The 24,652-nt window shown below is 41.2% G+C and overlaps 1 long non-coding RNA gene across 1 annotated transcript; it reads right to left on the reverse strand.

Annotated features, from left to right (window-relative positions):
• Positions 1 to 3,045: 3,045 nt before the first annotated feature.
• LOC143662134 (uncharacterized) lies at positions 3,046 to 5,446 on the reverse strand. Its single transcript, XR_013165166.1, has 3 exons — positions 5,335 to 5,446; positions 4,800 to 4,895; positions 3,046 to 3,471 (listed from the first exon to the last, which is right to left on the reverse strand). It is a non-coding gene; the product is annotated as an uncharacterized LOC143662134 (long non-coding RNA).
• Positions 5,447 to 24,652: the final 19,206 nt, after the last annotated feature.

The raw sequence follows: 24,652 nt of genomic DNA on the forward strand, positions 1-24,652 counted from the left end.
TGTGCTCAGAAGTGAGGGTATGCACTCCCACAGTTCCAAGGCCTAGTGATGCACACTCCCTCCACCCTTCCCCAGGCAGAGGCCAGGCTCTGACAAGGGTCTCCACGGACTGGTCACTCTGGAGATGCAGAGATGGACCTGATCCCTTTCAGGTCATGAGGCAACTGGCTGAAGTGAGGCCGTGAGCCCCTGAGATGCTAAAAGCCCTTTTTTTGTAGAAAAAGGCCTTTGTTGAACAGTCTCCTAAAAAGATATGCTGAAGCCCTAACTCCCAGTGACCTTATTTGGAAATGGGATCTTGGCAGAGGGAATTAGTTAACATGAGGTCATACTACTCTGGAGTAGGGCAGGTCCTTAATCCAAGGATTGATGTCTTTGCAGACATGGGGAGAGGTCAGGGAAGAGATATGAGGACAGAGATTGCCTGAAATTACTGTGGAATGAGGTGGTATATAAATAAATGAATAAGTCATTTGTATGACCAAAGAAACCAGAGGCAGGGACTGGAGTGCTGCATCTAGAAGCCATCAAACACTTGCAGGGAGGATGGGGACCACCAGACAGAAGCATCAAGAGGCCAGAAAGTCTCTTCCCCTACAGCTTCAAAGGGCATATCCTGCCAATGGCTTGAATTTGAATTCTGTCCTCCAGAATGGTGAAACATTGATTTCTGTGCCTGAAGCCACCCAGTTTGTGTACTTTCTACAGTGGCCCCAGGATACTAAGACACCTTTATTTTCTGATCACAAGCTTTCATCACTATGATTTTGACACAGAAGAATGTTTCTGACTTGTGTGGAGCTAGCTACTGATCTCTGATCTGTTCCACAAATATCTGAGCACTGAATGGTGCTGAGCAAGGTGTTGGCAGAGGGGATCTGGCAGAGGCTGAGAAAGGCCAGAGCTGGAGGACTGGGTGTGAGGGAGAAGAGGTACCCCAGAATGGCCTTGGGGCATAAAGCTGGGGTCTCTACTCTCCGCCCTTGGGGGAAAGTTCCCTGCCCTCTCCCCACTGGCCCCTCCCTGGCCTTGCTGATCACAGAGGGTGAAGTGCAAGGTCTGCATCTGTCCCTGGCCCCAGACCCTTTCCCTCATTGCAGGATGGCCAAAAGACCTCAGAGTAAAAACTGCACAAGTCCCGATGAGGCCAGGCCTGGGTCAGGAGGGCGGCTGAAGGGTCAGCACCACCAACCACACTTAGTTGTGGTCCCCCTGGAAATGTCTGGGAAGATGGACACATCTACAGCCAACCCAGGAAGCCAAACCACAATAATTTTGAAACATCAATCCAAAATGTCTAGGACTTGATCAATAACTGACAGCTTCCCTGACTGTTGCCCTGGCTTCCAGTTTAGGACTAATGGAAGAAGCACCCCCAGGACCAACAATCACACGGACGCCCTATTAGTTATGTCGCCCTGCTTCCTGTGCCTCGCCACCCCTTCCGGCATTCACGCCAACAATACTTTCCAGCAGCTTCACCTCCTGTCTGCCTCGGAGTCTCTGCCAAACACAAGTGATGGTGGGTGACTTCTTTGCCACGGCAAGCTCTGAATAAACAGCCTTTGCTTGATTTCCACTTGGGTGGTCTTCATTTATCTACATAGTTTTCCAGATAGGCAGTAAAATCTGGTGAGAAACAGTGTGGTCTCTGGAGTTAGACCTGGATTCAACTCCTAGCACCAAATCCAGGCGCTCCTATTTATAGCCTGTCTTTAGGGATGAGCTGCCTGACTTCTCGAAGCACAAGTCCACCAGTGGGCCTCCTATGCCCACTCCCCCTTTCCTGGGACTGACTGGGCAGAAGCATCCTCCTCTCCCATATCATTGGTATGACTGAGGGGACTGCCGGGCTGGGCTTGGAGTTCTGTGGAAGAAGCTGGGACCCATACCAAGAGGAAAGAATGGACAGAAACCGGAGGAAACTCCCGGCCCTCATGGGCTCATAGGCCTTCCCGGCTCATTAAATCCATCTGTAGCTGAAGATGTGGGGACAGAGCTAGAGACACCTTCATCCTTCACTTACTTTTCATTTCTCCATCAACAGGCATTAACTGCACTTACTGTTCATTCTTCCATCAATAAGCCTAGAATGTTACAATACATAGAATGCCCTATGAAGGGTGACTGCAAATAACTAACAGGGTGACTGCAAATAACAGGTCAAAAGAGGCTCCTGCAATCAGGGTCTCAGAGAATGTGTTTCTCATATTCCCTTTCCCAAGCAGCTACTGGAAGACATGTGATACACCCAGAAAGAGGACCTGGGGGCAAGCAGGGGTGTCAGTTGCCCTGGGGTCTATCATGGACCGTTCTCTGCAACCCACACCAGGCTTTGGAGGGTTGAGCCTCCCCTGTGCTCCAGAAGCTTTCCCAGCAAAGGAAAACAGAGCAGGGCTTTCTATAATTCAGACCACTGCACCCTATCCACTGGGTAGAGGTCTCTGACATTCTATTACTGACTGATCTATGTCATGGAGAGAAGGGTGCAGACTGGGGCAACCCAGCAATCTCACTAGATCTCAGACAGACAGCCCAGCTCGGGGCCAGGCTGAGTTCTGGGCCTCCCCTGACCAAACCCCAAATCTACCTTTTGCCAACTCTCAAAAGCATAAGAACCCAAACTTTGCACAGTCCTGTCATTTGGGGAGGAGGGTACTCAGAGTCAAAGGGGAAGAGGAGATGGTAGGGGTTCACTGTGTCTCTTCTTGTGCATGGTGACATATGAGCAAACTCTGAAGGCTTTTCCACACCGATTACTTTCAAGGGATTTTTCCCGGGGTGTGTTCTCAACTTGTCTCCTAAGAGGGAGGGCTCCCTGACAATTTCCCCACCCTTTTTCAAAATCAAAGTGGGCTTCTCTTGTATGAGTTTTCTTGTGCAGAGCCAGGCTAAAGTTTTTCCAGAAGCCTCTCCCATCATGATTTTGCTCTTGATAAGGGCTGAGCGATAACGAAAAGCTGACCCACACCTGTGACTGGCACAGGGCTGCTTCTTCCCATCAGAAGTGAGGTTCCAGAATTTCCGGAAACGTGTGGGGTTTAGACAGATAAGAGTTCTTTAGGCTTTATCACACTCATAACTATCATTGGGTTTCGCCAACACAGCATTTCTCGGAGAACTGCTTACGAGTAAATTATATTTCAACTCAGTGTACATCTGACTCATATTTATGGAAATGTTTATTTCGTGGGAACTCTCTGGGAAGAATGAAGCCCAGCGCAGTTGACAGGGTTAGGCCAAACCCATCAGTCATCGGCTCTGCTCACACACTGCTGCCCCTTGAAGAGACGCAAGGGCTCATATGTCTCCCTGGAGTCATATTTACAACTCACGTACTCAACTTCTCCTATGATAGAGAATCAAGAGTAAATCCTGTCAGTCTTACCCTTTGTATATCCATGGATGATCTTTCTTCGAAAATACCCTGCAAAGGCATGGATTCTTTGGGCTTAAGTTGAGACTGCCAACCTAAAAAGAATTAAAGAGATTTAATATGTCTCAGAAAGAAATGGAGGTATGAGACTGACAATTCCCCCCACCACCACCACCAAAAAAATTAAGATTTTTAAAAAAATTGTTTTGACACTGGTTAAAATGGGAAATGTTAGTTTGTATGTATGTTACTACAACAAAAAGACTTTTAATATATATAAATTGACCCTAAACTTTGGAAGATACTAAAAAGGAAGAAGGCATTAGTGAGTAAAGCCAGACTTGAAGGAATCTCACATGTGCAGAATTCGGCAGTGAGGAATGAGGGAGGACTGTGATGCAATTTCCTAATCCAAGCTTCTATGAGGATTGAGACTGATCTTGCCATGAAAGAGAGGATTATCAGGAAAACAACTGTTAAATTTAAAGAAGAAATGGGCAATAACAAGCGGAAAGGATGTGGAAAAATTAGAATCTTCTTATACCACTGGTGGGAATGTAAAACAGTACGGTCAGTTTGGAAAACAGTTTGGCAGTTCCTTAAAAACTTAAACACAGAATTACCTTATGACCTGACAATTCCACTCCTAGGCCTCCTAGGCATATAACTGAAACTAGGTTTATAACTGAAAAGAGGTGTCAAACATAAGCTGGTTCATCAATCTTCATAGTGGCAATTTTCATAACAGTCAAAAGTGGAAACAACCCAAATGTCCATCAACAGATGAATAGACAAACACAATGTGGGTCGGTACATTCAGTGGAATATTATTCAGCCATGAAAAGGAATGAAACTCTGATTAATGCTGCAACACGGATGAACCTTGAAGACGTGATGCTGAGTAAAAGAAGCCAGATACAAAAAGTCACCTATTGTATAGGTCTATTTATCTGAAATATTCAAAATGGTTAAATCTATGGAAATAGAAAAGAGACTGGTGCTGTTTTTTGAGGGGGAGGGAGAGTGGCAGGGAGTGACTAATAACAGGTATAGGGTTTGTTTTGGAGGTGAGGATAAAGTTCTGGAATTAAGTATGGTGACAACTGCACAACTTAGTGAATACACTGCCAATGAATTGTACACTTTTAAGGATAGATTTTATACTATGTGATTTGTAAGTCAAGAAAAAAAAGCAAATAGAAGAAGTAGGACAGATCTTTTTGTAAGACTGAAAGAAAGTATGCGAACACAGTTGGAAAGCAAAAAGAGAGGGGAAATTAAAGAACCTTGAGAAATCTCACCCAAAGAGCTTTTGCTTTCCTCAGACAATGGGAATTACAGAACATTCTCTACCTGACATTTCCCAATGCCGTGCTGCCCCTGACCAGGTAGGGGCAAGGTCAACTGTCTGCCTGGCACTCACCTACACCTGCAGCGTGGACAAGCTCTCTTCCTGCTGCCTTGAGCTCTTATCTTGGTCCCAACTGGGAGACCTGAGTGGGTTTGCATGGTGGGGTCCCTGTTCATGGGGAAAGATGTGTACATTGCAGGGGGAGAAGAAGTGCAGAAGGCAACAAACCCTTTCCCAGACCCAGCACCAACACAGGATTCAGGATTCTGAGAATGAGCAAGTGCAAGATAAGGGGGCTGCAAAATGATCCCACCCAATTGCTAGACAAGACAGTAAAGCTCTTTCACAAGGACCCAAACCACGGACACCCTCCTCTCTGCCCTAGGGGACCAAGGTTCTTTAAGCCCTGAAGCTCAAGGTCAGGCTCAGAGGAGACACTCACAAGTTCTTACTATGGAGAGAAGACAGTCAGCGTGACAGGAAGCCGGTGGGGGCTTTTTCACCACCCCATCCCCCACCCTGCCCCGCCAAGCTCCTGGGACACAGCAGGCACTTCCAGAACACTTGGCACCTGAGTGGAGGAAAGGAGGAGCAATGCCAGGCTTACCCTGGGAAGCTAGGGTCCTGCAGTTTTCCAGGATCACACGTCTGCATAGGTTCCGACGTGCACCGTCCAGCAACGCCCATTCCTGAGTGAGCCCCACGGCCACGTTCTGGAAGGTAATGATTCCTAAAGCAGCACACATGCTGTGGTTCAGCCAGGACCTTCCCACAGCACACATACTGACTAGTTATCACTGGGGAAATCTAAGCAGAGAGCTCTCTTTATACAGGAGTCAGCAAGTCCAGCCCTTGTAAATAAAGTTTTGTTGGCACACAAAGGCAGAGTTGAGTCACTGTGAGGGGGACCATGTGGCTGACCACACTGAATTGTGTCTCCACAAAGCTATGTTCCAGTCCTAACCCCTAGTCTCATGAATGTGGACAGAGCTGTAAACAGGACCTTTGGAGATGTGATTAATTAAGATGAGGCCACATGGAGTAGGATGGACCCTAATCAAACATCACCAGTGTCCCTATAAGGAGAGGAAATTTGGATGCAGAGAGCCGGCAATGCAACAGAGGCAAAGACTGAGTGATGCCAACACAAAGCAAGGAACGCCATGGACTGCTAGCCACCGACCAGAAGCCAGGAGAGGCATGGAGCAGATTCTCCCCTTTAAAAGGCATGGCCCTTGATTTCAGATATCTCACCTCCAGAAGTGAGACAATAAATTTCTGTTGTTTAAGTCACCTAGTCTATGGTCCTTTGTTTCAATAGCCCTGGCCAACTAAGACACCCAAACATCCTGCTTCCCTCTGACCTACTCACCATGATGCCAGTGCCAGGGGGTTAGAAATCTCAGGCTGTGTTCTCCCTGCAATAAAAGAGAGATTGAAATAAAAGAAGAGGTGAAAACAGAAGTTTGGCCCAGGTAGTTCCATTTTTGTGAGCCTCCAGCCAGACCAGACAAATTAAAAATCTCTACTCGGTGCTGGAGAGGATGTGGAGAAAGAGGCACACATATTCACTGTTGGTGGGAATGTCAAATGGTACAACCGCTGTGGAAGGCAATTTGGCGGTTCCTCAGGAAGCTAAGTATAGAACTGCCATACAACCTGGCAATACCATTGTTAGGTATCTACTCGGAGGACATGAGGGCAAGGGCACAGCGGACATTTGCACACTAATGTTTACAGCAGCATTATTTACAATTACAAAGAGATGGAAACAGCCAAAATGTCCATCAACAGACGAGTGGCTAAACAAACTGTGGTATATACATACAATGAAACATTATGCAGCCGTAAAACAGAATAAAGTTATGAAGTATGTAACAACATGGATGGACCTTAAGGACATTATGCTGAGTGAGATTAGCCAGAAACAAAAGGACAAATACTGTATGGTCTCACTGAAACACTAGTGAATAACTTGGAAAATTTCATTGATAACAGAGACCATTAAGAGATTAAAACAGGGTAAGATATTGGGTAATTGGAGCTGAAGGGATACAGATTGTGCAACAGGACTGATTGTAAAAACTCAGAAATGGATAGCACAATACTACCTAACTGTAATACAGTTACTTAAAACAAAAGACAAAATAAAACAAAAATCTCTACTTGGGATCTATTTCAATAAGCAACATACTGGGCCCCAAGCCACCTTCTGGACCACATCCCTAGGTCATTTCTACCTGACCTCCCCCACCCAATTAAAAGATTCTCCTCCTCTTATATTCACTCAAAATACCTGTAACACACTCTACTTTCCTTTGCTGCCTTTTACGAAGTTGTAATTTCACATTCATTTGTTTTGGCCTTTCTGACTCTCTCCCCCCCAACACGGAAACTCTTTGAATACAGTGCTGTGTCCACCTCTTTCAGAACTCCATCTCCAGCCACTAGCACAGTGCTTGGTGCATACTAAATACATCAGGAGTCAGCAATAATTTTCTGTAGAGAGCCAAGTAGTGACTATTTTAGGTTTTGCTATGGTCTCTGTCACAACCACTTTACTCTGAAGTTATGGCACCAAAGCAGCCATTGATGACATGTAAACAAATGTGTTCCAAAACAACTTTATTTCTAGAAACTGGCATTGTGCCAACCCCTATGCTATATATGTGGCAGATGGAATACCTCACCAAATTCTCTCAATTCTACCTCCCACACATGTTAAATAAAATAAAGTGGCTGCCTGCATTGGGCATTACAGGGAGAAGACTCCTTTCAGAGAAGGGCTATTTCAGAGGATAAAACCAATTAACCTTCCAAGAAAATGGAACACGCAGTCCAGAGTTGCTGATGAGCCACACCTAGTGATAAAACTAGTTCAGTAGAGACAGCTTATCAGAGAGCCCAAGCATACCACACTAATCAATATATATCTGCTTCCCCACTTTGTAAAACCTTACTATGTAAAATTGGAAATTTAAAGTCAGCCAATCAGAAAATTTCCTCACATGCTTCCATGTAAGTCTCTCCTTTCCCCTCCCTAGGCCGAGCTCTCTTCTTTCTGAAGGGGATGCAGCCAATTCATAAATCACTCAAAAAAGCTGTGGGACCCTAAACTGCAGGAAAAATTTTTATTACAGGAATAATTCATGTAACTACCCTGAGGCACACAGTTATATGCACATGCACATACACAAAACATTACACCACAAAAAATAAATGTAAGAACAATTTAAAATGCCTTACAACATAAGGCACAACATCACACTTCAGGTACCTTTGAGAAACCGTGTTAATTCTAAAAAGGCAAAGCAGGGCAAGTATGCATTTTGGAAACAAATGCCTCACTCATAAAACTGAAATCTGATGCTTAATTTCCTCCAGAATTTATTTTTTCATTTCCCCATTAAAAAAGAAAACCCTCTACATGAAGTCATCCCATTTACAGTCAACTCAATTTCAATTTTCCCTGCTAACATAAGCCCACTCGTCTTTTTCTGGGAGTCCCTCACGTTCTTTTCCTTGGTGGTAAAACTTGTAAGTATATATACACAAGTAGAACAGCTTTTGCCCTCACCTACAGTAAAAAGAAAAAAGTGGAGGGAGGGGGGAGGGGGAGAATGCCCACAGCCACCACAGTAAAATCCACAAATTAAAAGCACTCTTTAAAAAAGAGAAAAAAAAAAAGAAAAGGAAAAGACACGAAAAGAAAAAGAAAAGCTAAGCTAAGTCAGTAGGTCAGAGCTAAGGAACTACAAGTTGTCAGTCCTCAAATACATCCCTTAATAGAGGGCACATTCCACTTTTTAAACTCAGTTGACAAGCCACTCAAACCAGTTTGCACATATAAATTCAGTCCTAACTTTCTAGTTGCAAAACTAGGTAACACTAAATCTCGTATGAAATAAAACGTGGATGTACTAATAAAAAGGTAATCTTGCATAAAGAAGGTACAATTAGCCACCGATGGGGACAACTGATAAGGCTTGAGCTGAAAGGATGCATGTCTTTTTGGGGGGGGGCGGGGGGTTGGACTTCTAAGCCCCCGAGGACGCTTGGGGTGACCCACTGGGTGTTTCACCTGATCGATGGGCAGACCTGGCTGTACTTCCGTGATCTCTTTTAGGAGCGGATGACAGTCTTGTCTGCCAGGGCGCGGGGTATCCGAAGGCGAGGTAAGGTGGGGGCCACCGTCCTGCGAGGCGCGAGCTGTGAGAGCCCAGCCCCGGGACTACCGACGAGAGGAAGCACCTCGGCCCGGGTGGCGATCCCTGGTTCTCCAGCCCCTTCCCGCGCCCGCCGAGCCCTCCCGGCCCTCGGAGGGGCCCTGCGGCACTTGCAGACAAGCCGGAGACACTCCCACCGCAGCGTGCGCCGCAGCCCCGCACAGCCGCTCCCGTCGCAGCGCCGCCCAGCATTTCCGCTTCCGCTCTCGGGACTGCCGGGAGCGGAAGTGGTCGGGGCTCCGGTCTTGGAGCGCCGAAGCGTCTGAAGCGGTGTTGGCCAGAAGGTCGGCTTCTTATTTATCCGTCGTCGGGAGAGAAATTCTAGTTCCTCTCCCTGGGGTAATGAGCTCAGGCCCTGGGGTGGGGTTGGACTAGGGCTGGAGGTTGGAGCTAAGTGCAGATCCTTGGCCGTGGGGGCTGGGCCTGTGCTGATGGACGTAGCGGGAGCGGAGCCTTGCCCGGTAGGGCGGGGCTAGGGGCGGGGCCTTGCTTACAACTCAAGATCCACGTTATTTTATTTCTCCCAACCCCCTCCACCTCTCTCTATGCTTAAGCCAATCCTTTACAAAAGTATACCCCGACTTAAGATTTTTTTTTGGGGGGGGGGGGAGCAAGGGGGATTCCTTATTTTCCAGGCTGCAATCCCAAAAACTACAAAATGGGTTGGCTTAATAGGAACTTACTGGCTTTAGGTTTTGAAGCTAAGAGAAGTTCAATATCCTGTCTTCAGCAAGCCCGTAGTTCTGGAAGACTAAGGTGTTCGGGAGCTGGCTCTGGGAGATCCTTGGGCCTTGGCTCTTCTTTCATGTGGCAGTGCATATGGCGGGTCCTTCGATCTCTCCCACATTCCGCTGACTTCTGACTTCTTTCCTCCCCATGGCTTTGATTTCGTGAAAGCCTCGAGAAATAGGTTAAGGTCCAACTTCATTCAATTGGGCCACACCTTAACTGAAATAACATCTTCATTGTACAACTAAGTGAGGACACTGTAAAAATGGATTGTGTAGTTGGGGCATTATCCATGATGACCAATGGATGGATGTGGCCAAAGGGCATATCGACTGAGAAGCAGAAAGATGAACAGAGAGATATACATATGACGGAATGTTGTGCAGTTACAGAAAGGAATGAAGTCGTGAGGCAGGCAATGAAGTAAATGACCTTTGGGGGCATTATGTGGTGCAAAATAAGCCAGAAGTAAAAGAACAAATATTGTGTGGTCTCTTTTAGAAAATGCTTATAAGAAATTTGGATCCTAGACTGTAAGCCCTTACAGCAGTCACATTTAGTCTGGAGTTGTAAGTATATTACTAGATTCTGAGATGCTGTGCTAGATGTGTATCAGCTGGTATTTTCCAGGAACTGTGGCTACCAGTGTGACACCAAAGACTGAGAGTAGGAGTTCTGTAGCTCTGAAAGCATTTGTACGTACAACGATTGTTTAAAAAAAAAAAACAAAAAAGAGATCAGACTTCAGTTAGAGATAAGAATGAAGCAGATCTGGTTGGGACTAAGGTAAATCAGAATACAGGGTAAGGGATGATAGTATATGTATTATAGAGCTTTGCCTTGTGTATGAGACCAAAGGCAGAGAGGCTTATTTTGTCCAAAACCTAAATTTTCTGGTACACACACTCTAAATCAACCTGTCTGGATAGCTCATTTAAACAACCCAAACACATATATCCCAGAATGGAAACAAGGCCTTGTAATTATGTATAGCTTAATGTAATACCTGTATACATCCCAGGGTACTTTGGGCGGATAACTAGAAAGTATTGGTAGGCCACAGTGGCTCAGCAGGCAGAGTTCTCACCTGCTGCCATGCCGGAGACCCAGGTTTGTTTCCCAGTGCCTGCCCATGCAAGAAAATTTAAAAGGTATTGGCAATGTCCCTTGAGGAGCTAGAGAAAAAATATGGAACTATTAGACTTTCCCACCTCGGAAACCCCAGTACTCTCTCAAACATTAGGGACTCCCGAGTTAAAAGGCTGAGCACTTGGTCTTGAAGCTGCTTTCATGAAACTTATTTCTGGAGCAGAGAACCTAAGCCTAGTTAGAATTGTGCCTCAGAATTACTTCCAGAAAACCTTTGTTTTGCTCAGATGTTGTCTCTCTCGTTCTCTCGCTCGCTCTCTGCCCAACTCTGCAAGGAAAACCATTTCTCTCCCCCTGCGTGGGACATGAAACCCAGAGGTGAAAGTCTCCCTGGCAATGTGGGACATGACTGTCAGGAATGAACCTGGGCCTGGCACCATGGAATCAGCGACACTTTCCTGATCAAAAGAGAGAAAGAACTGCAACAAAATAAGGTGTCAGTGGCTAGGAGAGTTTAAATAGAGTCGAGAGACTATTCTGGAGGCTACTCTTATGCAAGCTTCAGCCAGATATTGCTAATTGCCATGAGTTTCCCAAACTCCCGCCAGCATCATTCCTGTTAACCCTAAAGAACACCCAGGGCTTTATTTGAGACTCTACAAAATTTTAATGTACTAAGTTTACTTTCCTGAAACTTACAACATCCAGATGGTTCCTAGGCCAGATAAGTCCTGAAACCCAGAGGGGCCTGCCTCTCTAAGAATATCAACTAATTCCATCCCCCCATCCTATATTGTTGACACCTCTTTTTGGCATGAAAAAGTTAAAATGGGTGTAGCCCAAATATCCCTAAAGATTGGTCAAAGGATCAAAGGAAAGGGAGGAGTTATAACAGATGAGGTTGAACTTAACAAATGAGTATGACTGCTGAATCATTATATTGATATTTCTTTTAGCTTCCAATGTCTTGGAGCAGCTAGAAGGAAGAAACTAAAATTGTGGAACTGTAACCCATATCAAACTTTGAAATCTGTTCTATAACTACTTGTTAAAATGTACTTCGAGTGTACTGCTTTTTTGTATATATGTTATATTTCACAATAAAACGTTTAAAAAATAGCATCCTCAAAAGGTCCTGTTTACAAGGGATATACTGTGAATAAAACACAGAGGCATGGGAGAAATGCATGCTTGGGAACAGTGAAAAATGTGTTATGGATAAGAAATCAAGGAAATATGTGTGCTATTGTTAAAGGAATAGACATATAGAGTAGAGAAACAAAACAGCTCAGAAGCAAACTCAGGTGTATATGGGAACCCAGTATGTATCAGGAGATATTTCAAATCAATGGGGAAAGGAAGCTGTTGGGACAATGGGCTAAAAGATTAAGTTATGTTAGATTCTTGTTTTAGATCATCCACAAAAATAAATTCCAGTTGAATTAAAGACCCAAATATTTTTTAAAAGAACCTTATAATATCAAAAGAAAATGTAGGAGGACGGACCACAGTTGCTAGGCAGGCAGAGTTCTTGCCTACCATGCCGGAGACTGGGGTTCGATTTCTGGTGCCTACCCATGCAAAAACAAAGAAAAGAAAAGAAAATGTCGGAGTACACCCAGCAGATTTTGCTTTATATATTTCAATGGTATAGTATTAGTTGCATAGCAAGATGGTTAAGAGTACTAGATTTTGGTACTTATTAGCCAACCTATGACCTACCTAACATCTCTTTGTCTCAGTTTCCTCAACTGATACTACAATAGTAGTACCAACCTGACAAGGTTATGCTAAGGATTTGATAATATAATGCCTGTATGTAAGTAATATCATAGTGCCTGGAATGTAATAAGGACTTGATAAATATGGGCTATTATCATTATATGTTTTGAAGGAGTAAACATATCAATATAAAATCTCCCCCTCTTCCTTGTTTAATATTTCTGTGGTTGAGTTTTATTTCACCTGATTCTGCTTTTGTCATACCAACTTTCTGGTGTTGTTAGTGTTTGTCTGGTGCATTAGTTTGCAAATACTGCAGGAAAGCAATATACCAGAAACAGGATGGCTTTTTAAAAGGGAATTTAATAAGTTATAAGTTGACATTTCTAAGGTACTGAAAATATCCAAATTAAGGCATCTACAAGAGGTTACCTTCACTCAAGAAAGGCCAATGCCATCTAGAACACTTCCATCAGCTAGGAAGGTATATGTCTAGCTACAGTTGGTCCCTTGCTCCTGGCTCCGCTGCTTTCAGCCTTTGTTCCCTGTGATTTCCTCTCTAAGCATCTATGGGCCGTCACGTAGCTCCTCCGGGACATAGCTCTGGGTTCTGGATTACTTAGCATCTCATGGGAAGACACATGGCAACATCTGTTGGGCTCTACTCGTGTCTAGGCATCTCACTGTCAGCACTTCGAGCATCTCCAACCATCCATGCCTCTGTCAGCTCTGAAGCAACTGTTCTGCATTTCCAAATGCCTGTGTCTGCGTCTGCCTCTGAGGCTTCTGCAAAATGTTTCCCCTTTTAAAGAACTCCAGTAAACTAATCAAGACCGACCTTGAATAGGTTGAGTCACATCTCCATCTAACCAAGAGGCCACACCCATAATTGGACACTGCATCTTTGTGGCAATAATCTAATCAAAAGGTCACACCCACAACTGGGAGCATCACATCTCCATGGAGAATCTAATCAAAAGAGTTACCACCCTGCGATATTGAATCAAGATTAAAGGACACGGATTTTCTAGGGTACACAACAATGTCAAACCAACACATATGGTATGTCTCTTTTTCAGCCTTTGTCATTTTGTTTTCAGTTGTATTTTCTGTCTTAAATTTGTCTGAACAAATTTAACCCATTTACATTTAAAGTGACGTGATTGTGTTTATTTCTGCCACTTATTTTACATTTATTTTATGTTTTCTATTCATCGTGTTTGTTTATATGTTGATTGAAGCACGTCTCTTTAATCTTGTACTCAATTTGCTCATCTTTTCTTCATTGTATTAACTTGAAAAAATGTTGGCTATTGTCAAAATTAAGCTGGGATTATAATTTGGCATTATTTCCTGATTATCAATTAACAGCCTTTATTTTAACTTTTTATTGTTAAAATAATGCATGTTACTTACAAAAATATTGTAAGGTACAGAAAAATATAAAGAAATAAGAAAAATAATCTCTTTTTATTCCACATGTTCCAGAATTTTACTGTGGTGTGCTCAGTAGGTATGGTTAATCTGGAAACGGGTCTTTCAGCTCTGGGAAATTCTTTTATATTATTTTCTTGGGTAATGTCCTTCACTATGTTTTTTTTTTCCTTTTCTTTCATTCTGAAACTCCTGTTATTTGGATGTTGGACCTCCTGGATTAATCCTGAAACTCTTTTTGGTTCTCCTTTCTTAAAGATTGTTAATAGTTTATGTTTAATTCTTCTGTTGAATTTTTGTTTGGGCTAATATCATTTAATTCCTTAAAATTCTACCTTATTCTCTAATGGTTCCTTTTTCATTCTTTTTTTATTCTCTTTCCTATTCTTGTTTAATCTTTCTAAAAATACAAATCAAAGGCATTTTTAAGAATTCTTAGTTCCCGGAGTTTATTTTAAGACAGTCATGTCCCTCCATAGCACTCTGTTCCTAAAACAATTTAAAACCTTGACTAAATAATTTTCTTCCTCTCACCTCTCCATCATAGTCAGAAATAGCCAGCTCACCCCATAGTCCCTGAATCCCTCATATCCATTTTAATGGTTGTGTATAGCAGTGTCTTAGACCGCTGAATACTAAAATTCAATAGACACTTTAATCCAGATAATCACAGATAATAATTTAAGTAGCTATTTTTGCTAAAGCCCATCCTCTATTGCTAACCAGATCCTCATTTTCTTTAGACCCAAACAGGTTGGAAAATTAGAGTATCAATCATAGTTTTTAGTTGCAAACAAGAGTCCACTCCACCTACCTTATGCCAGAATGTATTTATTATGAAAAAAATATTTATAGGAAGCTCACAGAATCACTGAAAAGGTTCCAGGAGCGTGGGCTAGGCTTTATTTCTAGGAACAACTCCCAAAACCACACCACACACCCACCTGGAAAGGACACTATCTCATGCTAACACTATCACAACTGGGAATCTTCTGAGGCTATAAATTTTATCTGAAGCTACAATTCTACTACCTGCAAGATAAAACTTTGAGATTGATCTGTGTTATCTCAGCCTCGAGGCTCCAGGATCCCTGACTCTCTAACAATGACTTGAGCTAATATTTTAAGACTTGGAAGCTTGCCATTATTTTTCTTTAAACTCTCTATCACATATAAAAGCAACCAGCTGACTCTGCAGTCTTCAAATCCCTCACACCCTTTGCTCTTCAATGCCAGTGGCCATTTGCCCCAAAGCTTCCAAATGGACACTTCATTCCAGGTGACACTTCATTATTTAACTATTTCATCATTACCAGTGCCTCACCTTTAATACTAATGGGGTGCTAATACTAATGGGGTTTTCACTGTCTTCAGCCCCAACCAGATCTCAATTACAGAATATCATTTCTTTTAGGATCTGTGCCTTATAACCACACCTGGTCCTAATTGCTATGTCTGTGAGGATTCTTAATTCTCACGCCCCCACCCCCACCCCCACCCCCACCCCCATAAAATAAACACCAACTCTGAATATTTTATGAAAATGAATTTATTAAAGGATATTAAGTAGCTCAGAGATTCTCTAGGAGAGTCTGCAAACCGAATTAATACTGCAAATCACACTCCAGAACTGACATAGATTTAAAAAAAAAAAAAAAAACCCTGCCAGCACCATTGGGCACTATAATAAAATCATCTGTTGTACTGTTTGATAGTGCTCGGCTCCTTCGTAGAAAAGAAGAAACCATGGGATGAATGAAACTCTTAAAACATGTTACATATAGATAGGTAGTTAGCAGGAAGTAACTTATAAAATATAGGTAAAATTCAAAAGCTATGTTAAGGAAAGGTGCATTAACAGATCACCTGTGTGTTAAAATAGGTAGAAAGAATAGTAAAGCTAAGAGGTACATGTTATTCATGTGCATATACGCAAGTCATAAAATCGCTCACTATCCATGAGGTTTTAGTTCATCCATCCATCAGTGACACCCATTTTGGTCTCATGTCTCCTGTCCCCAGAAAAGACCAGGTCCACTCAGCAGACTAATTGACAAGCGACAGCTTTGGCAAGGGGTACATTTCCCTTGCATCTCTCTGGTAAGGCAAGTGCGTGTCACTGATCCATGCCATCTTCCATTGGGGCCCCTTGCTTGAGCCTTAGCTCTGTCCTTGTAACTATACCATCAGCAACGAAATCTGGTTGCCCCAAAGAGAGACAAGAGCTGTGAATATTGCATACTCTAGGACTCAGGTAGCACCATCCAGCCTCTCACACCCCATTCTAAGTGTGTTAACTCACTCCATCTCTTTCTCCTTGCTCCTCACTTTAAAATATATATATATATATTTTAAAACCATGTGATTTAAGCATTTTAATTTGGCCTGCAAGCCATTCCATTCTGTGACTTCTGGGCTGCTTGCCTGGTAATGTACTTGGAGACTGTCATTGCATTCAGGTAATTTCCTACATAAAGGGCACAGACCACGCAGCCTGTATACCAAAGTGGCTAACGCCAGGTGCCGGACGCCACCCCTGGATCCTCTGGCTCTGTTACACCAGGAAACCTTATGGAGCTGCTGATACCCTCACCAACATGAGATTCATGAAATTCTTGTTTACTGAATTGCTTGAATTGGCACTCAAGTGATGGTTCCCTTCTTGGAGGAGGACAGGAAGTGAGCAAATCCAAGAGTAAGAAGCATAGGAGGTAATACCAGGAGCTGGGCAACCAAAAAGAATGGCAGATACCCCCCTGCCATCAATCAGATCAGCCATTCTTCTCTCTGCATATATTCACAGAATGTGGACACCAGGAAAATCCTGGCTGCGTCTGGGGGTTGAGATTTTGCATGATTCACTGTTTTTGTTAGGTTTGCCCATATTGTCTGGAAGGGAAGATAAATTGTGAATCTTTTAAGACACAATTTGGACAGAAGAAATTAGATTTCAAATATGTTTACCTTTGAACCTAGTTCCAGCAATTTACCCTATAGAAATATTTGCACATGCTGCTCATTAAAGCCTTATTGTTAGAGGATAAAACTGGGTAAAGTGTGGTACATTGAAACAGTGGAATGCTGTGAAGTCACTAGAATGAAGTTAAAATACAACATTGAATGATACGGAAGTACTTGCACGCATGTTTTACAGATACCCAAAATATATCAGGGCTATGAGTTGATTATACTAATTTTTCCACCTGGCATTTTTCGATATCCAATCTTCCTTTGCATTAACTATCTGATCTATGCCCTAGAACTGTTTCCATAAAAGTTTATTTTTTAAGAAATAAAATAGAATAAAATTGTGTTAATGCCACGAACATATTTCTTTCCCCTAAAGAGCAAATGGATTGGCAAGATTAATTCCATTTTAAATGTGAGAAAGTTAAGATTGCATAAAATGATCAGACTGGCATGAGACCACCAAACATAGAGAAGCATACACTAGACATGTGCGAGATGGATAGACAGATGGATGGATGGATGGATGGATGGGTGGATGGATGGATGGATGTTTGTTGGATTAGGAAGACAGTCTTCCTAACTCCTAATTCCATGCACTTCTTACTAAATTTACCTTATTAACTTTATGAGATTTGGGGGCATGGATTTTCAAGTGCAATAAGAATTAATCATAGATTTCAGGTGATATAGAAAATAAATGGATAATACCTCTGTGGGATTTGGATATTCATCGATTCTTCAACCCTGTTTCATAAACCCCAAAACTTGAAGCTGCTTTGAACTTCTCGTTGCTAAATTTTCCCAGAAGGTGGAAGTATGGTATAAAGATTGACTCTGAGTCCAAATGGAGTTCAACCTTCATCATCATCATCATCAATAAAATAATATTGATAATAGAGGATCTTATATGGGATGCATGATAAACCACATATAGTATTTTTAATCTTGTCTCAGAGTAAAACCAGAACGAGAAATCCCACAGCCAATGAAGGGAATAAAAGGACTTCCCTTCAAGTATTTTTCCCTATTTTACTTTGGTGACATAACCAAGTGAGAGTGTGTGATGCATACAGCATCTCTTACCAGACCAAGAGTTGACCTGGCCACTACCCTCCACCCAATGCTTCCCTCCCCACAACTTCCAGGAAGCACGCTGAGCTTTAGCTGCTCAGCGTGGATACTATTCACCTCAAGTACATTTTGTATTGAGAAAAGAGCACATGCCAAGTTGTTTTCCGAAAACTTGCACACCAGCTCTTGGCCTTTAGCCACCTTTGTTCCTCAAACATATATAATCTGTAGAGCAGTTGCCATCGATGCAGACATGCTCAAACAAACTCCCTGCCATCTCACTGTCCAACTCAAGGTAGCTGCTGCTCTCTGAGTTCCCCTGATAAATGCTGTTGGACTGATCACCTTGGCATTCAGAACCTCTCTCTTTGGGATCACAACAGACCTCGTTGTGGGGTGGTTTGCAGCAGTCCTATCTGGACCTTCCTATTTTCTTCTTTCAGACTCTATCTTACTGCTGGTTCACCAAGACACAACAGAGGGGTTGGGTTAGGTCAGATTCCCTGGAAGGGATTTGGGTGTTAGTGATTTGGGGGGCTGCTCTCAGGAAAGAGGAAGTAAGGAAATCAGGATAGGGCACAGGAAAGAGTTCAGCAGGGGTGTGTGCTCAGCAGGAGTTGGGCTTCAGCCTGATCCCATGGCAATCACCTGTGCACCCTTTCCTGTCTATCTTTTAACAGACCCTCAAGTGTTTTTTTCTTTTCTATTTTTCAGTGCATGGGCTGGGAGTTGAACCTGGGTCTCCCGCGTGACAGGCAGGCATTCTGCCTCTGAACCATCCATACATCGTTTCTGCCTAAATTTGAATAGACCCCCAAGTAGAATTGCACCCTGTTTGTACATGAGATCCAGGCCTTCGTTTGGTGGGGAATTACCAAGGGCAAAAGGGAACCTTCAATGTGAACCCAAGTAAATACAAATCTTTAATGAGTGAAGGAAATCAACTTGCAAATAAGGTTATTAAGCTAATCAAATGCACCAGACACAACAGAAAATCACAAAGCAGGTGAAAATCCAGGCAGAAATGGTCCAGGTAAATGACCAAATCAATATACCAGAGGTGACACAGAATATGGAACTACTCAAGAATATTTATAAAGAAATAAAATATATCAGGAAGACACTAGAAGACCATAAGGAAGAATTCAAAAGATTAAATGGAAAAATGGCAGCTCTCACAGAGATGAAAGATACAATAGACCAAATTATCAATATATACTAGAGACACATGATAGCAGATTCAAAGAAGCAGAAGGAAGAATGAGTGAGCTAGAAAACAGAACGATTGCACTCAAGTGCACAAAAGAATAAATGGCAAGGAAGATAGAAAAAAAGAAACTGGATCTCTGGGAAATGATGGACAACAAAAGGTGCACAAATAGAACAATGATTGGTGTCCCAGAAGGAGAAGAGAACAGTAAAAATATGGGAAAGTTAGTTAAAGAGATAATAAGAGAAAACTTCAAACCCTTATCAAAAGCATAGAGATGCAAATCAAAGAGGTCCAAAAACCTTAAATAGAATAAATCCAAATAAGCCCACTCCAAGGCACAAACCAAACAAAGTGTCAAATGTTGAAGAAAAGCAGAAGTCCTGAAAGTTGCATGAGAAAAGTGATCCACTATATGCAAAGAAAACACGTAAGACTGAATTCGGACTACTCAACAGGCATGCTGGGAGCAAGAAGGTAGTGGTATGATATATATAAGAATCTGAATGGGAAAGAATTTTTTATTCAGCCAAGTTCTACTTTAGGGTTGACGAGAGATTAAAATCTTCAAAGACAAACAAAGACTGAGAAAAACTAGTCAACAAGAGTTCTGCCAAATAAGAAATACTATAGGGAGTTCCCTCCGTTGAAAAAAAAAAGACAGGAGAGGGGTCTGGAGAAGGGCACAGAATTGAAGAGTGCCAGTAAGGGTCATTCAAAGGATGAAAAGAGAGAGAGAGGGAAAAAATATATAGATATGACAAATAAAAACTAAATGATAACATGGTAGACTCGAGAACTCTCTTACAGTAATAACTTTTTGAATGTAACGGACTAAACTCACCAAATAAAAGATGCAGATTGTCAGAATGGATTTAAAGCATGATCCATCTATATGCTGCTTACAAGAGACTAATCTTAAACCCAAGGATACAAGCAGATGGAAAGTGAAAAGATGGAAAAGAATTTCTATGCAAACTATAACCAAAAGAAAGCAGGATTAACCATGCTAATATCGGATAAAATAAGCATTAAATCTAAAGATGTCATAAGAAACAAGGAAGGGCACTACGTATTAATAAAAGGAGCAATTCACCAAGAAGAAATAGCAATCATAATGTTTACGGTCCCAATCAAGGAGCTCAGAAGCATATGAGGCAAACATTGACAAGACTTAAGGGAGCTAGCTATAGATGTTTCAACAATAATAGTGGGACACTTCAATATACCACTATCGTCTATAGACAAAGCAACCAAACAGAGGATAAGCAAGGAAATAGAGAAATTAAACAATTTGATAAATGAATTAAACCTAATAAAATATATAGATTGTTACACCCCAAAACACCAGGGAGTATACATTTTTCTCCACTGCTCATGGAATGTTCTCCAGGATAGATCAAAGGTGAGATACAAAACAGGTCTTTATAAATTTAAAGAAATTGAAATTATCCATAGCACTTTCTCTGACAACAACAGAATGAAGCTGGAAATCAATAATCACCAAAGAACCAGAACTTTCACAAATATATGGAGATTAAACAACACACTCCTAAATAATCATATGTCCTAAACGCCTTTATTAAAAACAGAAGAATGAGCAAAAATCAAGGGCTTAACTGGTCATCTGAACAAATTAGAGAAAGAACAGCAAACTAACCACAAAGCAAATAGAAGATGAGAAATTCAAAAGAGTAAAGCAAGAAATAAACAAACTGGAGAACAACAACAAAAACAAAAGAAAAAAATCAACAAAACCAAAAGTTGGTTCTTTGAGAAGATTAATTAAATTGATGGGTCCCTGGCTGGGCTGACGAAGAAAAAAAGAGAGGACACAAATAAGCAAAATCGGAGAGGGGAGGGGTGTAGTTACTGTGCATCCTGAAAAAAAAATTTATTATAAGAGGATACCATAAACAATGATCTGCCATCAAACTAGACAACTTAAATGAAATGCACAAATTCCTAGAAACACGCAAACTACCTATACTAAAGAGAAAAATAGAAGATCTCAATAAACCAATTACGAGTAAACAGATTCAATCAGTCATCAAAAAAACTTCCTACAAAGAAAAGCCCAGGGCCAGACGGCTTCACGGGGAATTATTATCAGACATCCCAAAAAGAACTAATGTCAATCCTGCTCAAACTCTTCCAAATTTTTAATGGTGCAACCACTGTGGAAAACAGTTTGGCGGTTCCTCAAAAAGCTGAATATAGAATTGCCATACGACCCAGCAATACCATTGCTGGGTATCTACTCAAAGGACTTGAGGGCAAAGACACGAACAAACATTTGCACACCAATGTTTATAGCAGCGTTATTTACAATTGCAAAGAGATGGAAACAGCCAAAATGTCCATCAACAGAAGAATGGCTAAACAAACTGTGGTATATACATACGATGGAATATTAAAAGACAAGATAAACTTATGAAGCATGTAATAACATGGATGGACCTAGAGAACATTATGCTGAGTGAGTCCAGCCAAAAACTAAAGGACAGATAATGTATGGTCCCACTGATGTGAACGGACATTCGAGAATAAACTTGGAATATGTCATTGGTAACAGAGTCCAGCAGGAGTTAGAAACAGGGTAAGAAAATGGATAATTGGAGCTGAAGGGATACAGACTGTGCAACAGGACTAGATAAAAAAAACTCAAAAATGGACAGCACAATAATACCTAAGTGTAAAGTAATCATGTTAAAACACTGAATGAAGCTGCATCTGAGCTATAGGTTTTTTTTGTGTGTGTGTGTGTTTTTTACTATTATTATTACTTTTATTTCTTTTCTCTATATTAACATTCTATATCTTTTTCTGTTGTGTTGCTAGTTCCTCTAAACCGATGCAAATGTACTAAGAAACGATGATCATGCATCTATGTGATGATAAGAATTACTGATTGCATATGTAGAATGGTATGATTTCTAAATGTTGTGTTAATTTCTTTTTTTTCCATTAATTAATAAAAAAATAAATAAATAAAAAACTCTTCCAAATTTTTTAGGAACAAGGAATTCTACCTAACGCATTTTATGAAGCTAAATCATTCTAATTACAAAACAGGTAAAGATGCTACAAAAGAGTAAAACTACAGGCAATTTTTCTAATAAACATAGATGCAAAAATTCTCAGCAAAGTACTAGCAAATCGAATCCAAAGACACATTAAAAGAATTATACATCATGACCAAGTGGGTTGCAAGTGTGGTTCAACACAAGAAAATAATCATTGTAATATAGCACATCGAAACAGGGAAATCACATGATCATTCAAGTGATGTTGAAAAAACATTCAACAAAATTCAGCATTCTTTCTTGATAATACCCTTCAAAAGGTAGGAATTGAAGGAAACTTCCTCAACATCATAAGAGCATATGTGAAAAACCTATACCCAGCATCATACTTAATGGTGAGAGATTGAAAACATTCCTCTATGATCAGGAATGAGACAAGAATGCCTATTGTCACCACTACTTTTTTTCAACTTTTTTATTGTATTATAATGTACATACAAAGCAAAAAAAAAGAAAAAAGCAATTTTCAAAGCACTTTTCACAAGTAATTACAGGACAGATCCCAGAGTTTTTGTCATGGGCTACCATACCATGCTCTCAGATTTTTTCTTCTAGCTGCTCCAGAACATTGGAGGCTAGAAGGAATAAATATTTTTTATCATCACAATCGTTTTTTTTTCTTTTTCATGAAAAAATAACATATATAAAAAAAGCAATAAAGTTCAAAGCACAGCACAACAATTAGAACAGATTTCGGAGTTTGGTATGGGTTACAATTGCACAATTTTAGGTTTTTACTTCTAGCGTCTCTAAGATACTGGAGACTAAAATAAATATCAATATAATGATTCAGCAATCATACACATTTGTTAAACCTGACCTTCTTTGTATACCTCCACCATCACCTTTGATCTTTCTCCCACTCTTTGCAGTTTATTTGGGCTATGCCCATTCTAATTTTTCATGTTGGAAGGGGCTATCAATAATATGGGGTAGGAAGATGGAGCTAGCTGATATTCTGGAGAGGCTGACCCCTCTAGGTTTCAGGACTTATCTGGTCCAGGGCCCCATCTGGAGGTTGTAGGCTTCTGGGAAGTTACTCTAGTGCATGGAATCTTTGTAGAATCTTCTATATTGCCCTAGGTGTTCTTTAGGATTTGCTGGAATGGTTTAGGATGGGGTTTGGCAAGTTATGATAGGTAGCAACATCTAACTGAAGTGTAAGAATGACCTCTAGAGTAAGAATAACCTCCAGGGTAGCCCCTTGACTCTTTTTTAACTCTCTCAGCCACTGATACCTTATTTGTTACACTTCTTTTCCACCTTTTGGTCAGGGTGGCATTGTTGATCCCACGTTTGCCAGGGCCAGGCTCATCCCTGGGAGTCATCTCCCATGCCACCAGGGAGACTTTCCCCCTGGATGTCAGAGGGGAGGACAATGATTTAATTTGCTTTGTTGGGCTTAGAGAGAGTGAGGCCACATCTGAGCAACAAAAGAGGTCCTCCAGAAGTAACTTTTAGGTATACCCTGGGCTGAGCTTCTCTGCTACATACATAAGCTTCACAAGAGCAAGCCTCAAGATCAAGGGCTTGGTTTATTGACTTGTTTGTCCCTAATGTTTGACACAGTTGCAGGGATTTCCCTGATGGTAAAATATAATAGTTCCATATTTTTTATCTCATCCCTCAAGGGATTTTGTCAATACTTTTTGATTATCTGCTTAGTATATTCTATTGTCACCACTATTATTCAACATTGTACTAGAAGTTCTAGCTGGAGTGATTAGACAGGAAAAAGAACAAAAGGCATCCAAATAGAAAAGGAACACAAGAAATTAAAAGATTAAGAGAAAAAAAGAAGAAGAAACAAATAGAAAAGGAAGAAGTAAAGCATTCATTATATGCAGATGATATGATTCTATACCTAGAAAACCCAATAAATCAATGACAAAGCTGCTTGAACTAATAAACAAATTCAGTAAAGTGGTGGGATACAAGATTAATACACCAAAATCAGTAATGTTTCTATACACAGGTAATGGCCTAATTCAGGAGACAAGTAAGAAAAAAAATCATTCAAAATAGCAGCCAAAAGAATCAAGTTTCTAAGAATAAGTTAACCAGGGATGTCAAAGACTTATACATGGAAAACTACAAAACATTGGTAAAAAGAAATCAAAGACCTGAAAAGATGGAAAGACATTCTGTGTTCATAAATAGGAAGGTTGAATGTCATTAAGATGTCAATTCAACCCAAACTGATCTACAGATTCAATGCAATACCAGTCAAAATCCCAACAACCTTGGAAAGGCTAGTTATCAAATTCATTTCAAGGAAAAAGAGAATTTGAGTAGCTAAAGAGATCCTGAAAAGAGTGAAGTAGGAGTACTAACACTTACTGACTTTAAAGTTTATTATAAAGTCACAGTGGTCAAAACATGGTACTG

Source organism: Tamandua tetradactyla, chromosome 2 (assembly GCF_023851605.1).
Source record: "Tamandua tetradactyla isolate mTamTet1 chromosome 2, mTamTet1.pri, whole genome shotgun sequence".
Lineage (NCBI taxonomy): Eukaryota > Metazoa > Chordata > Mammalia > Pilosa > Myrmecophagidae > Tamandua > Tamandua tetradactyla.